The sequence below is a fragment of the Oncorhynchus gorbuscha genome, linkage group LG22, assembly GCF_021184085.1.
Source record: "Oncorhynchus gorbuscha isolate QuinsamMale2020 ecotype Even-year linkage group LG22, OgorEven_v1.0, whole genome shotgun sequence".
Classification (NCBI taxonomy): Eukaryota; Metazoa; Chordata; class Actinopteri; order Salmoniformes; family Salmonidae; genus Oncorhynchus; species Oncorhynchus gorbuscha.
This window is the reverse complement of record NC_060194.1, coordinates 35,655,962-35,669,396: the sequence shown is the minus strand read 5'-3', so window position 1 is coordinate 35,669,396 and position 13,435 is coordinate 35,655,962.

The window sequence follows — 13,435 nt, the reverse complement described above, 5'->3', positions numbered from 1 at the left end:
TTTCTATATCTATCCCTCTCTCTTTCTATATCTACCCCTCTCTCTTTCTTTATATATCTATCCCTCTCTCTTTCTATATCTTCCCCTCTTTCTTTCTACTATCCCTCTCTTTCTTTCTATATCTACCCCTCTCTCTTTCTATATCTACCCTCTCTCTTTTCTATATCTATCCCTCTTTCTATATCTATCCCTCTCTTCTATATCTACCCTCTCTCTTTCTTTCTATATCTACCCCTCTCTCTTTCTATATCTATCCCTCTCTCTTTCTTTATCTACCCCTCTCTCTTTCTTTCTATATCTACCCCTCTCTTTCTTTCTATATCTACCCCTCTCTCTTTCTTTCTATATCTACCCTCTCTCTCTTTCTATATCTATCCCTCTCTCTTTCTTTCTATATCTACCCATCTCTCTTTCTTTATATCTATCCCTCTCTCTTTCTTTCTATATCTACCCCTCTCTCTTTCTATATCTACCCCTCTCTCTTTCTTTCTATATCTACCCCTCTCTCTTTCTTTCTATATCTACCCCCTCTCTCTTTCTTTCTATATCTATCCCTCTCTCTTTCTATATCTACCCTCTCTCTTTCTATATCTACCCCTCTCTCTTTCTTTCTATATCTACCCTCTCTCTTTCTTTCTATATCTATCCCTCTCTCTTTCTTTCTATATCTATCTCCTCTCTTTCTTTCTATATCTACCCCTCTCTCTTTCTATATCTACCCTCTCTCTTTCTTTCTATATCTACCCCCTCTCTCTTTCTTTCTATATCTATCCCTCTCTCTTTCTATATCTACCCCTCTCTCTTTCTATATCTATCCCTCTCTCTTTCTTTCTATATCTACCTCTCTCTTTCTATATCTATCCCTCTCTCTTTCTTTCTATATCTACTCCCTCTCTCTTCTTTCTATATCTATCCCTCTCTCTTTCTATATCTATCCCTCTCTCTTTCTATATCTACCCCTCTCTCTTTCTTTCTATATCTACCCCTCTCTCTTTCTATATCTATCCCCTCTCTCTTTCTATATCTATCCTCTCTCTTTCTATATCTACCCCCCTCTTTCTTTCTATATCTATATCTACCCCTCTCTCTCTTTCTATATCTATCCCTCTCTCTTTCTCCATCTATATCTATCCCCTCTCTCTTTCTTTCTATATCTACCCTCTCTCTTTCTATATCTATCCCTCTCTCTTTCTATCTACCCCTCTCTTTCTTTCTATATCTACCTCTCTCTTTCTTTCTCTTTCTCTCTTTCTTTATATCTATCCCTCTCTCTTTCTTTCTATATCTACCCTCTCTCTCTTTCTATATCTACTCTCCTATATCTACCCCTCTTTCTTTCTATATCTACCCCTCTCTCTTTCTTTCTATCTATCCCTCTCTCTCTTTTCTATATCTACCCCTCTCTCTTTCTATATCTATCCCTCTCTCTTTCTATATCTACCCTCTCTCTTTCTTTCTATATCTACCTCTCTCTTTCTTTCTATATCTACCCTCTCTCTTTCTATATCTACCCCTCTCTCTTTCTTTCTATATCTACCCCTCTCTCTTTCTTTCTATATCTACCCCTCTCTCTTTCTTTCTATATCTATCCCTCTCTCTTTCTATATCTATCCCTCTCTTTCTTTCTATATCTACCCCTCTCTCTTTCTTTCTATATCTACCCTCTCTTTCTTTCTATATCTATCTTTCTATATCTACTCTATATCTACCCCTCTCTCTTTCTATATCTACCCTCTCTCTTTCTATATCTACCCCTCTCTTTCTTTCTATATCTCTCTCTTCCTATATCTCTCTTTCTCTTCTCTCTTTCTATATCTACCCCTCTCTCTTCTTTCTATATCTACCCTCTCTCTTTCTTTCTATATCTACCCCTCTCTCTTTCTTTCTATATCTACTACCCCTCTCTCTTTCTTTCTATATCTACCCCTCTCTCTTTCTATATCTATCCCTCTCTCTCTTTCTATATCTATCCCTCTCTCTTTCTATATCTATCCCTCTCTCTTTCTTTCTATATCTATCTCTCTTTCTTTCTATATCTATCTCTCTCTTTCTTTCTATATCTACCCCTCTCTCTTTCTATATCTATATCTACCCCTCTCTCTTTCTATATCTCTACCCCTCTCTCTTTCTTTCTATATCTATCTCTCTTTCTATCTATCTTTCTCTTTCTATATCTATATCCCTCTCTCTTTCTTTCTATATCTATCCCTCTCTCTTTCTATCTCTCTTTCTATATCTACCCCTCTCTTTCTATATCTTCTATATCTATCCCTCTCTCTTTCTTTCTATATCTACCCCTCTCTCTTTCTATATATCTACCCCTCTCTCTTTCTTTCTATATCTACCCCTCTCTTTCTTTCTATCCCTCTCTCTTTCTATATCTATCCCTCTCTCTTTCTTTCTATATCTACTCTCTTTCTTTCTCTACCCCTTCTATATCTACCCCTCTCTCTTTCTATATCTACCCCTCTCTCTTTCTTTCTATATCTACCCCTCTCTCTTTCTATATCTATCCCTCTCTCTTTCTATATCTACCCCTCTCTCTTTTTCTATATCTACTATATCTACCCTCTCTTTCTATATCTCTTTTCTATATCTACCCCTCTCTCTTTCTATATCTATCCCTCTCTCTTTCTATATCTATCCTCTCTCTTTCTATATCTACCCCTCTCATCTTTCTTTCTATATCTACCCCTCTCTTTCTTTCTATATCTACTCTCTCTTTCTATATCTACCCCTCTCTCTTTTCTATATCTATCCCTCTCTCTTTCTATATCTATCCCTCTCTCTTTCTTTCTATATCTATCCCTTTCTATATCTACCCCTCTCTTTCTTTCTATATCTACCCCTCTCTTTCTTTCTATATCTACCCCTCTCTCTTTCTTTCTATATCTATCCTCTTCTTTCTATATCTACCCCTCTCTCTTTCTTTCTATATCTACCCCTCTCTTTCTTTCTATATCTATCCCTCTCTCTTTCTATATCCCTTCTCTTTCTATATCTACCCTCTCTCTTTCTTTCTATATCTACCCCTCTCTCTTTCTTTCTATATCTACCCTCTCTTTCTATATCTATCCCTCTCTCTTTCTATATCTATCCCTCTCTCTTTCTATATCTACCCTCTCTCTTTCTTTCTATATCTACCCCTCTCTCTTTATCCCTCTTTCTATATCTACCCCTCTCTCTTTCTTTCTATATCTACCCCTCTCTCTTTCTTTCTTTCTTTCTATCTACCTCCTCTCTCTTTCTTTCTATATCTACCCCTCTCTTTCTATATCTACCCTCTCTCTTTCTATATCTACCCCTCTCTCTTTCTTTCTATATCTACCCTCTCTCTTTCTTTCTATATCTACCCCTCTCTCTTTCTTTCTATATCTACCCTCTCTCTTTCTTTCTATATCTACCCCTCTCTCTTTCTATATCTATCCCTCTCTCTTTCTATATCTATCCCTCTCTCTTTCTATATCTACCCCTCTCTCTTTCTTTCTATCTACCCCTCTCTCTTTCTATATCTACCCCTCTCTTTCTTTCTATATCTACCCCTCTCTCTCTTTCTATATCTATCCCTCTCTCTTTCTATTCTTTCTTTCTATCTACTCTCTTTCTACATCTATCCCTCTCTCTTTCTATATCTATCCTCTCTCTCCCTTCTCTTTCTATATCTATCCCTCTCTCTTTCTTTCTATATCTACCCTCTCTCTTTCTTTCTATATCTACCCCTCTCTCTTTCTTTCTATATCTATCCCTCTCTCTTTCTATATCTACCCCTCTCTCTTTCTTTCTATATCTACCCCTCTCTCTTTCTTTCTATATCTATCCCTCTCTCTTTCTATATCTACCCCTCTCTCTTTCTTTCTATATCTACCCCTCTCTCTTTCTATATCTATCTCTCTTTCTATATCTCTTTCTATATCTACCCCTCTCTCTTTCTTTATATATCCCCCTCTCTCTTTCTTTCTATATCTACCCCTCTCTCTTCTTATCTATCCTCTCTCTTTCTATATCTATATCTACCCCTCTCTCTTTCTATATCTACCCCTCTCTCTTTCTTTCTATATCTACCCCTCTCTCTTTCTATATCTATCCCTCTCTCTTTCTTTCTTTCTATATCTACCCTCTCTCTTTCTATATCTATATATCTACCCTCTCTCTCTTTCTATATCTACCCTCTCTCTTTCTTTCTCTCTCTATATCTACTCCCTCTCTCTTTCTTTCTATATCTACCCCTCTCTCTTTCTTTCTATATCTACCCTCTCTCTTTCTTTCTATATCTACCCCTCTCTCTTTATCTTCTATATCTACCCCTCTCTCTTTCTATATCTATCCCTCTCTCTTTCTCTCTACCCCTCTCTCTTTCTATCTACCCCTCTCTCTTTCTATATCTACCCTCTCCCTCTTTCTTTCTATATCTCTTTCTTTCTATATCTACCCCTCTCTTTCTTTCTATATCTACCCCTCTCTCTTTTTCTTTCTATATCTACCCCTCTCTCTTTCTATATCTCTACCCCTCTCTCTCTTTCTATATCTACCCCTCTCTCTTTCTATATCTTTCTCTTTCTATATCTACCCTCTCTTTCTTTCTATATCTCTCCTCTCTATCTATATCTACCCCTCCTCTTTCTATATCTACTTTCTTTCTTTCTATCTACCCCTCTCTCTTTCTTTCTTTCTATATCTACCCCTCTCTCTCTTTCTATATCTATCCCTCTCTCTTTCTATATCTACCCCTCTCTCTTTCTTTATATATCTACCCCTCTCTCTTTCTTTCTATATCTATCCCTCTCTCTCTTTCTATATCTACCCCTCTCTCTTTCTTTCTATATCTACCCTCTCTCTCTTTCTATATCTATATCTACCCTCTCTCTTTCTTTCTATATCTACCCCTCTCTCTTTCTATCTACCTCTCTCTTTCTATATCTACCCCTCTCTCTTTCTTTCTATATCTACCCTCTCTCTTTCTATATCTATCCTCTCTCTTTCTATATCTACCCCTCTATATCTACCCCTCTCTCTTTCTATATCTACCCCTCTCTCTTTCTTTCTATATCTACCCCTCTCTCTTTCTATATCTATATCTACCCCTCTCTCTTTCTTTCTATATCTATCTATATCTACCCCTCTCTCTTTCTTTCTATATCTACCCCTCTCTCTTTCTTTCTATATCTATCCCTCTCTCTTTCTATATCTACCCCTCTCTCTTTCTTTCTTTCTATATCTATCCCTCTCTTTCTTTCTATATCTACCCCTCTCTCTTTCTTTCTATATCTACCCCTCTCTCTTTCTTTCTATATCTATCCCTCTCTCTTTCTATATCTATCCTCTCTCTTTCTATATCTACCCTCTCTCTTTCTTTCTATATCTACCCCTCTCTCTTTCTTTCTATATCTACCCTCTCTCTTTCTTTCTATATCTACCCTCTCTCTTTCTTTCTATATCTACCCCTCTCTCTTTCTTTCTATATCTATCCCTCTCTCTTTCTTTCTACCCCTCTCTCTTCTTTCTATCTACCCCTCTCTCTTTCTTCTATATCTACCCCTCTCTCTTTCTTTCTATATCTATCTATCCCTCTCTCTTTCTATATCTATATCTACCCCTCTCTCTCTCTTCTTTCTATATCTATCCCTCTCTCTTTCTATATCTACCCCTCTTCTTTCTATATCTACCCCTCTCTCTTTCTTTCTATATCTACCCCTCTCTCTTTCTTTCTATATCTATCTTTCTATATCTACCCCTCTCTCTCTTTCTATATCTACCCCTCTCTTTTCTATATCTATCCCTCTCTCTTTCTATATCTATCCCTCTCTCTTTCTATATCTACCCCTCTCTCTTTCTTTCTACCCCTATATCTACCCCTCTCTCTTTCTTTCTTTCTATATCTACCCCTCTCTCTTTCTTCTTTCTATATCTACCCCTCTCTCTTTCTTTCTATATCTACCCTCTCTCTTTCTTTCTATATCTACCCCTCTCTCTTTCTTTCTATATCTACCCCTCTCTCTTTCTATATCTACCCCTCTCTTTCTTTCTATATCTATATCTACCCCTCTCTCTTTCTATATCTCTCTTTCTATATCTATCCTCTCTCTTTCTTTCTATATCTACCCTCTCTCTTTCTTTCTTTCTATATCTACCCTCTCTCTTTCTATATCTATCCCTCTCTCTTTCTATATCTACCCCCTCTCTCTTTCTATATCTACCCCTCTCTTTCTTTCTATATCTACCCCTCTCTCTTTCTTTCTATATCTACCCCTCTCTCTTTCTTTATATCCCCTCTCTTTCTATATCTACTCTCTTTCTTTATCTATCCCCTCTCTCTTTCTTTCTATATCTATACATCCCCCTCTCTCTTTCTTTCTATATCTACCCCTCTCTCTTTCTATATCTACCCCTCTCTCTTTCTATATCTACCCCTCTCTCTCTCTTTCTATATCTACCCCTCTCTTTCTTTCTATATCTACCCTCTCTCTTTCTTATCTATATCTACCCTCTCTCTTTCTATATCTATATCTACCCCTCTCTCTTTCTATATCTACCCCTCTCTCTTTCTTTCTATATCTACCCCTCTCTCTTTCTATATCTACCCCTCTCTTTCTTTCTATATCTACCCCTCTCTCTCTTTCTATATCTACCCCTCTCTCTTTCTTTCTATATCTATCCCTCTCTCTTTCTATATCTATATCCCTCTCTCTTTCTATATCTACCCCTCTCTCTTTCTTTCTATATCTACCCCCTCTCTTCTCTTTCTATATCTATCCCTCTCTTTCTCTCTTTCTATATCTACCCTCTCTCTCTTTCTTTCTATATCTACCCTCTCTCTTTCTTTCTCTTCTTTCTATATCTACCCCTCTCTCTTTCTTTCTATCTACCCCTCTCTCTTTCTATATCTATCCCTCTCTCTTTCTATATCTACCCCTCTCTCTTTCTATATCTATCTCTCTCTTTCTTTCTATATCTACCCCTCTCTCTTTCTATATCTACCCCTCTCTTCTTTCTATATCTATATCTACCCTCTCTCTTTCTATATCTATCCCTCTCTCTTTCTATATCTACCCCTCTCTCTTTCTTTCTATATCTATCCCCTCTCTCTTTCTATATCTACCCCTCTCTCTTTCTTTATTCTATCTCTACCTACCTCTCTCTTTCTATATCTACCCCTCTCTCTTTCTATATCTACCCCTCTCTCTTTCTATATCTACCCCTCTCTTTCTTTCTATATCTACCCCTCTCTCTTTCTTTCTACCTCTCTCTTTCTTTCTATCTATCTATCCTATATCTCTCTCTCTTTCTATATCTACCTCTCTCTACCCCTTCTCTTTCTATATCTACCCCTCTCTCTTTCTTTCTATATCTATATCTATCCCTCTCTCTTTCTATATCTACCCCCTCTCTCTTTCTTTCTATATCTACCCCTCTCTCTTTCTATATCTATCCCTATCCCTCTCTCTTTCTATATCTATCCTCTCTCTTTCTTTCTATATCTACCCTCTCTCTCTTTCTTTCTATATCTACCCCTCTCTCTTTCTATATCTATCTCCTTTCTCTATCCCTCTTCTTTCTATATCTACCCCTCTCTCTTTTCTATATCTATATCTACCCCTCTCTTTCTATATCTATTCTATATTTCTATATCTACCCTCTCTCTTTCTATATCTATCCCTCTCTCTTTCTATATCTACCCCTCTCTCTTTCTATATCTATCCTCTCTCTTTCTATATCTATCCCTCTCTCTTTCTATATCTACCTTTCTATATCTATCCCTCTCTCTTTCTATATATCCCCTCTCTCTCTTTCTATATCTACCCCTCTCTTTCTATTTCTATATCTACCCCTCTCTCTTTCTTTCTATATCTATCTCTCTTTCTATATCTATTCTCTCTTTCTATATCTATCCCTCTCTTTCTTTCTATATCTACCCTCTCTCTTTCTATATCTATCCCCTCTCTCTTTCTTTCTATATCTACCCTCTCTCTTTCTTTCTATATCTACCCTCTCTCTTTCTATATCTATCCCTCTCTCTTTCTATATCTACCCCTCTCTCTTTCTTTCTATATCTACCCCTCTCTCTTTCTTTCTATATCTACCCCTCTCTCTTTCTTTCTATATCTACCCTATATCTCTCTCTTTCTATATCTACCCCTCTCTCTTCTCTTTCTATATCTACCCCTCTCTCTTTCTATATCTACCCCTCTCTCTTTTCTATATCTACCCCTCTCTCTTTCTTTCTATATCTACCCTCTCTCTTTCTTTCTATATCTATCCCTCTCTCTTTCTATATCTATCCCCTCTCTCTTTCTTTCTATATCTATATCTATCCTCTCTTTTCTTTCTATATCTACCTCTTTCTCTCTTTCTTTCTATATCTATCCCTCTCTCTTTCTATATCTACCCCTCTCTCTTTCTTTCTATATCTACCCTCTCTCTCTTTCTATATCTACCCCTCCTCTCTCTTTCTATATCTACCCCTCTCTCTTTCTTTCTATATCTATCCTCTTTCTCTATCTCTTCTTTCTATATCTACCCCTCTCTCTTTCTATATCTACCCCCTCTCTCTTTCTTTCTATATCTACCCCTCTCTCTTTCTATATCTACCGCTCTCTCTTTCTATATCTACCCCTCTCTCTTTCTTTCTTTCTATATCTACCCCTCTCTCTTTCTTTCTATATCTACCCCTCTCTCTTTCTTTCTATATCTACCCCTCTCTCTTTCTATATCTACCCTCTCTCTTTCTATATCTACCCCTCTCTCTTTCTATATCTATCCCTCTCTCTTTCTATATCTACCCTCTTTCTCTATCCCTCTCTCTTTCTATATCTACCCCTCTCTCTTTCTTTCTATATCTTCCCCTCTCTCTTTCTTTCTATATCTATCCTCTCTCTTTCTTTCTATATCTATCCCTCTCTCTTTCTATATCTATCCCTCTCTCTTTCTATATCTACCCCTCTCTCTTTCTTTATATATCTACCCTTCTCTCTTTCTATATCTATCCCTTCTTTCTATATCTACCCCTCTCTCTTTCTTTCTACATCTACCCCTCTCTCTTTCTATATCTATCCCTCTCTCTTTCTATATCTACCCTCTCTCTTTCTTTATATATATCCCTCTCTCTTTCTTTCTATATCTACCCCTCTCTTTTCTATATCTACCCCTCTCTCTTTCTATATCTATCCCTCTCTCTTTCTATATCTACCCCTCTTTCTTTCTTTATATATATCCCTCTCTCTTTCTTTCTATATCTACCCCTCTCTCTTTCTATATCTATCCCTCTCTCTTTCTATATCTACCCCTCTCTCTTTCTTTCTATATCTATCCCTCTCTCTTTCTTTCTATATCTACCCCTCTCTCTTTCTTTCTATATCTACCCCTCTCTCTTTCTTTCTATATCTATCCCTCTCTCTTTCTATATCTATCCCTCTCTCTTTCTATATCTACCCCTCTCTCTTTCTTTCTATATCTACCCCTCTCTCTTTCTTTCTTTCTATATCTACCCCTCTCTCTTTCTTTCTTTCTTTCTATATCTACCCCTCTCTCTTTCTTTCTATATCTACCCCTCTCTCTTTCTTTCTATATCTACCCCTCTCTCTTTCTATATCTACCGCTCTCTTTTATATATCTACCCCTCTCTCTTTCTATATCTATCCCTCTCTCTTTCTATATCTACCCCTCTCTCTTTCTATATCTACCCCTCTCTCTTTCTTTCTATATCTTCCCCTCTCTCTTTCTTTCTAGATCTATCGCTCTCTCTTTCTTTCTATATCTATCCCTCTCTCTTTCTATATCTATCCCTCTCTCTTTCTATATCTACCCCTCTCTCTTTCTTTATATATCTACCCCTCTCTCTTTCTTTCTATATCTATCCCTCTCTCTTTCTATATCTACCCCTCTCTCCTTCTTTCTATATCTACCCTTCTCTCTTTCTATATCTATCCCTCTCTCTTTCTATATCTACCCCTCTCTCTTTCTTTCTACATCTACCCCTCTCTCTTTCTATATCTATCCCTCTCTCTTTCTATATCTACCCCTCTCTCTTTCTTTATATATATCCCTCTCTCTTTCTTTCTATATCTACCCCTCTCTCTTTCTATATCTATCCCTCTCTCTTTCTATATCTACCCCTCTCTCTTTCTTTCTATATCTATCCCTCTCTCTTTCTTTCTATATCTACCCCTCTCTCTTTCTATATCTACCCCTCTCTCTTTCTTTCTATATCTACCCCTCTCTCTTTCTATATCTACCGCTCTCTCTTTCTATATCTACCCCTCTCTCTTTCTTTCTTTCTATATCTACCCCTCTCTCTTTCTTTCTATATCTACCCCTCTCTCTTTCTTTCTATATCTACCCCTCTCTCTTTCTATATCTACCGCTCTCTCTTTATATATCTACCCCTCTCTCTTTCTATATCTATCCCTCTCTCTTTCTATATCTACCCCTCTCTCTTTCTATATCTACCCCTCTCTCTTTATTTCTATATCTTCCCCTCTCTCTTTCTTTCTATATCTATCGCTCTCTCTTTCTTTCTATATCTATCCCTCTCTCTTTCTATATCTATCCCTCTCTCTTTCTATATCTACCCCTCTCTCTTTCTTTATATATCTACCCCTCTCTCTTTCTTTCTATATCTATCCCTCTCTCTTTCTATATCTACCCCTCTCTCTTTCTTTCTATATCTACCCTTCTCTCTTTCTATATCTATCCCTCGCTCTTTCTATATCTACCCCTCTCTCTTTCTTTCTACATCTACCCCTCTCTCTTTCTATATCTATCCGTCTCTCTTTCTATATCTACCCCTCTCTCTTTCTTTATATATATCCCTCTCTCTTTCTTTCTATATCTACCCCTCTCTCTTTCTATATCTATCCCTCTCTCTTTCTATATCTACCCCTCTCTCTTTCTTTCTATATCTACCCCTCTCTCTTTCTTTCTATATCTACCCATCTCTCTTTCTTTATATATATCCCTCTCTCTTTCTTTCTATATCTACCCCTCTCTCTTTCTATATCTACCCCTCTCTCTTTCTATATCTACCCCTCTCTCTTTCTATATCTACCCCTCTCTCTTTCTTTCTATATATATCCCTCTCTCTCTCTTTCTATATCTACCCCTCTCTCTTTCTTTCTATATCTACCCCTCTCTCTTTCTTTCTATATCTACCCTCTCTCTTTCTTTCTATATCTATCCCTCTCTCTTTCTTTCTATATCTATCCCTCTCTCTTTCTATATCTATCCCTCTCTCTTTCTATATCTATCCCTCTCTCTTTCTTTCTATATCTACCCCTCTCTCTTTCTTTCTATATCTATCCCTCTCTCTTTCTATATCTACCCCTCCATCTTTCTTTCTATATCTACCCCTCTCTCTTTCTTTCTATATCTACCCCTCTCTCTTTCTATATCTATCCCTCTCTCTTTCTATATATATCCCTCTCTCTTTCTATATCTACCCCTCTCTCTTTCTTTCTATATCTACCCTCTCTCTTTCTTTCTATATCTACCCTCTCTCTTTCTATATCTATCCCTCTCTCTTTCTCCATCTACCCCTCTCTCTTTCTTTCTATATCTACCCCTCTCTCTTTCTTTCTATATCTACCCCTCTCTCTTTCTTTCTATATCTACCCCTCTCTCTTTCTTTCTATATCTACCCCTCTCTCTTTCTTTCTATATCTATCCCTCTCTCTTTCTATATCTATCCCTCTCTCTTTCTATATCTACCCCTCTCTCTTTCTTTCTATATCTACCCCTCTCTCTTTCTTTCTATATCTACCCCTCTCTCTTTCTATATCTACCGCTCTCTCTTTATATATCTACCCCTCTCTCTTTCTATATCTATCCCTCTCTCTTTCTATATCTACCCCTCTCTCTTTCTATATCTACCCCTCTCTCTTTATCTATATCTTCCCTCTCTCTTTCTTTCTATATCTATCCTCTCTCTTTCTTTCTATATCTATCCCTCTCTCTTTCTATATCTATCCCTCTCTCTTTCTATATCTACCCCTCTCTCTTTCTTTATATCTACCCCTCTCTCTTTCTTTCTATATCTACCCCTCTCTCTTTCTTTCTATATCTACCCCTCTCTCTTTCTATATCTATCCCTCTCTCTTTCTATATCTACCCCTCTCTCTTTCTTTCTATATCTATCCCTCTCTCTTTCTTTCTATATCTACCCCTCTCTCTTTCTATATCTACCCCTCTCTCTTTCTTTCTATATCTACCCCTCTCTCTTTCTATATCTACCCCTCTCTCTTTCTATATCTACCCCTCTCTCTTTCTTTCTATATCTACCCCTCTCTCTTTCTTTCTATATCTACCCCTCTCTCTTTCTTTCTATATCTACCCCTCTCTCTTTCTATATCTACCGCTCTCTCTTTATATATCTACCCCTCTCTCTTTCTATATCTATCCCTCTCTCTTTCTATATCTACCCCTCTCTCTTTCTTTATCTACCCCTCTCTCTTTATTTCTATATCTTCCCCTCTCTCTTTCTTTCTATATCTATCGCTCTCTCTTTCTTTCTATATCTACCCCTCTCTCTTTCTTTCTTTCTATATCTACCCCTCTCTCTTTCTTTCTTTCTATATCTACCCCTCTCTCTTTCTTTCTATATCTACCCCTCTCTCTTTCTTTCTATATCTACCCCTCTCTCTTTCTATATCTACCGCTCTCTCTTTCTATATCTACCCCTCTCTCTTTCTATATCTATCCCTCTCTCTTTCTATATCTACCCCTCTCTCTTTCTATATCTACCCCTCTCTCTTTCTTTCTATATCTTCCCCTCTCTCTTTCTTTCTAGATCTATCGCTCTCTCTTTCTTTCTATATCTATCCCTCTCTCTTTCTATATCTATCCCTCTCTCTTTCTATATCTACCCCTCTCTCTTTCTTTATATATCTACCCCTCTCTCTTTCTTTCTATATCTATCCCTCTCTCTTTCTATATCTACCCCTCTCTCTTTCTTTCTATATCTACCCTTCTCTCTTTCTATATCTATCCCTCGCTCTTTCTATATCTACCCCTCTCTCTTTCTTTCTACATCTACCCCTCTCTCTTTCTATATCTATCCCTCTCTCTTTCTATATCTACCCCTCTCTCTTTCTTTATATATATCCCTCTCTCTTTCTTTCTATATCTATCTCTCTTTCTATATCTATCCCTCTCTCTTTCTATATCTACCCCTCTCTCTTTCTTTCTATATCTATCCCTCTCTCTTTCTTTCTATATCTACCCCTCTCTCTTTCTATATCTACCCCTCTCTCTTTCTTTCTATATCTACCCCTCTCTCTTTCTATATCTACCTCTCTCTCTCTTTCTATATCTACCCCTCTCTCTTTCTTTCTTTCTATATCTACCCCTCTCTCTTTCTTTCTATATCTACCCCTCTCTCTTTCTTTCTATATCTACCCCTCTCTCTTTCTATATCTACCGCTCTCTCTTTATATATCTACCCCTC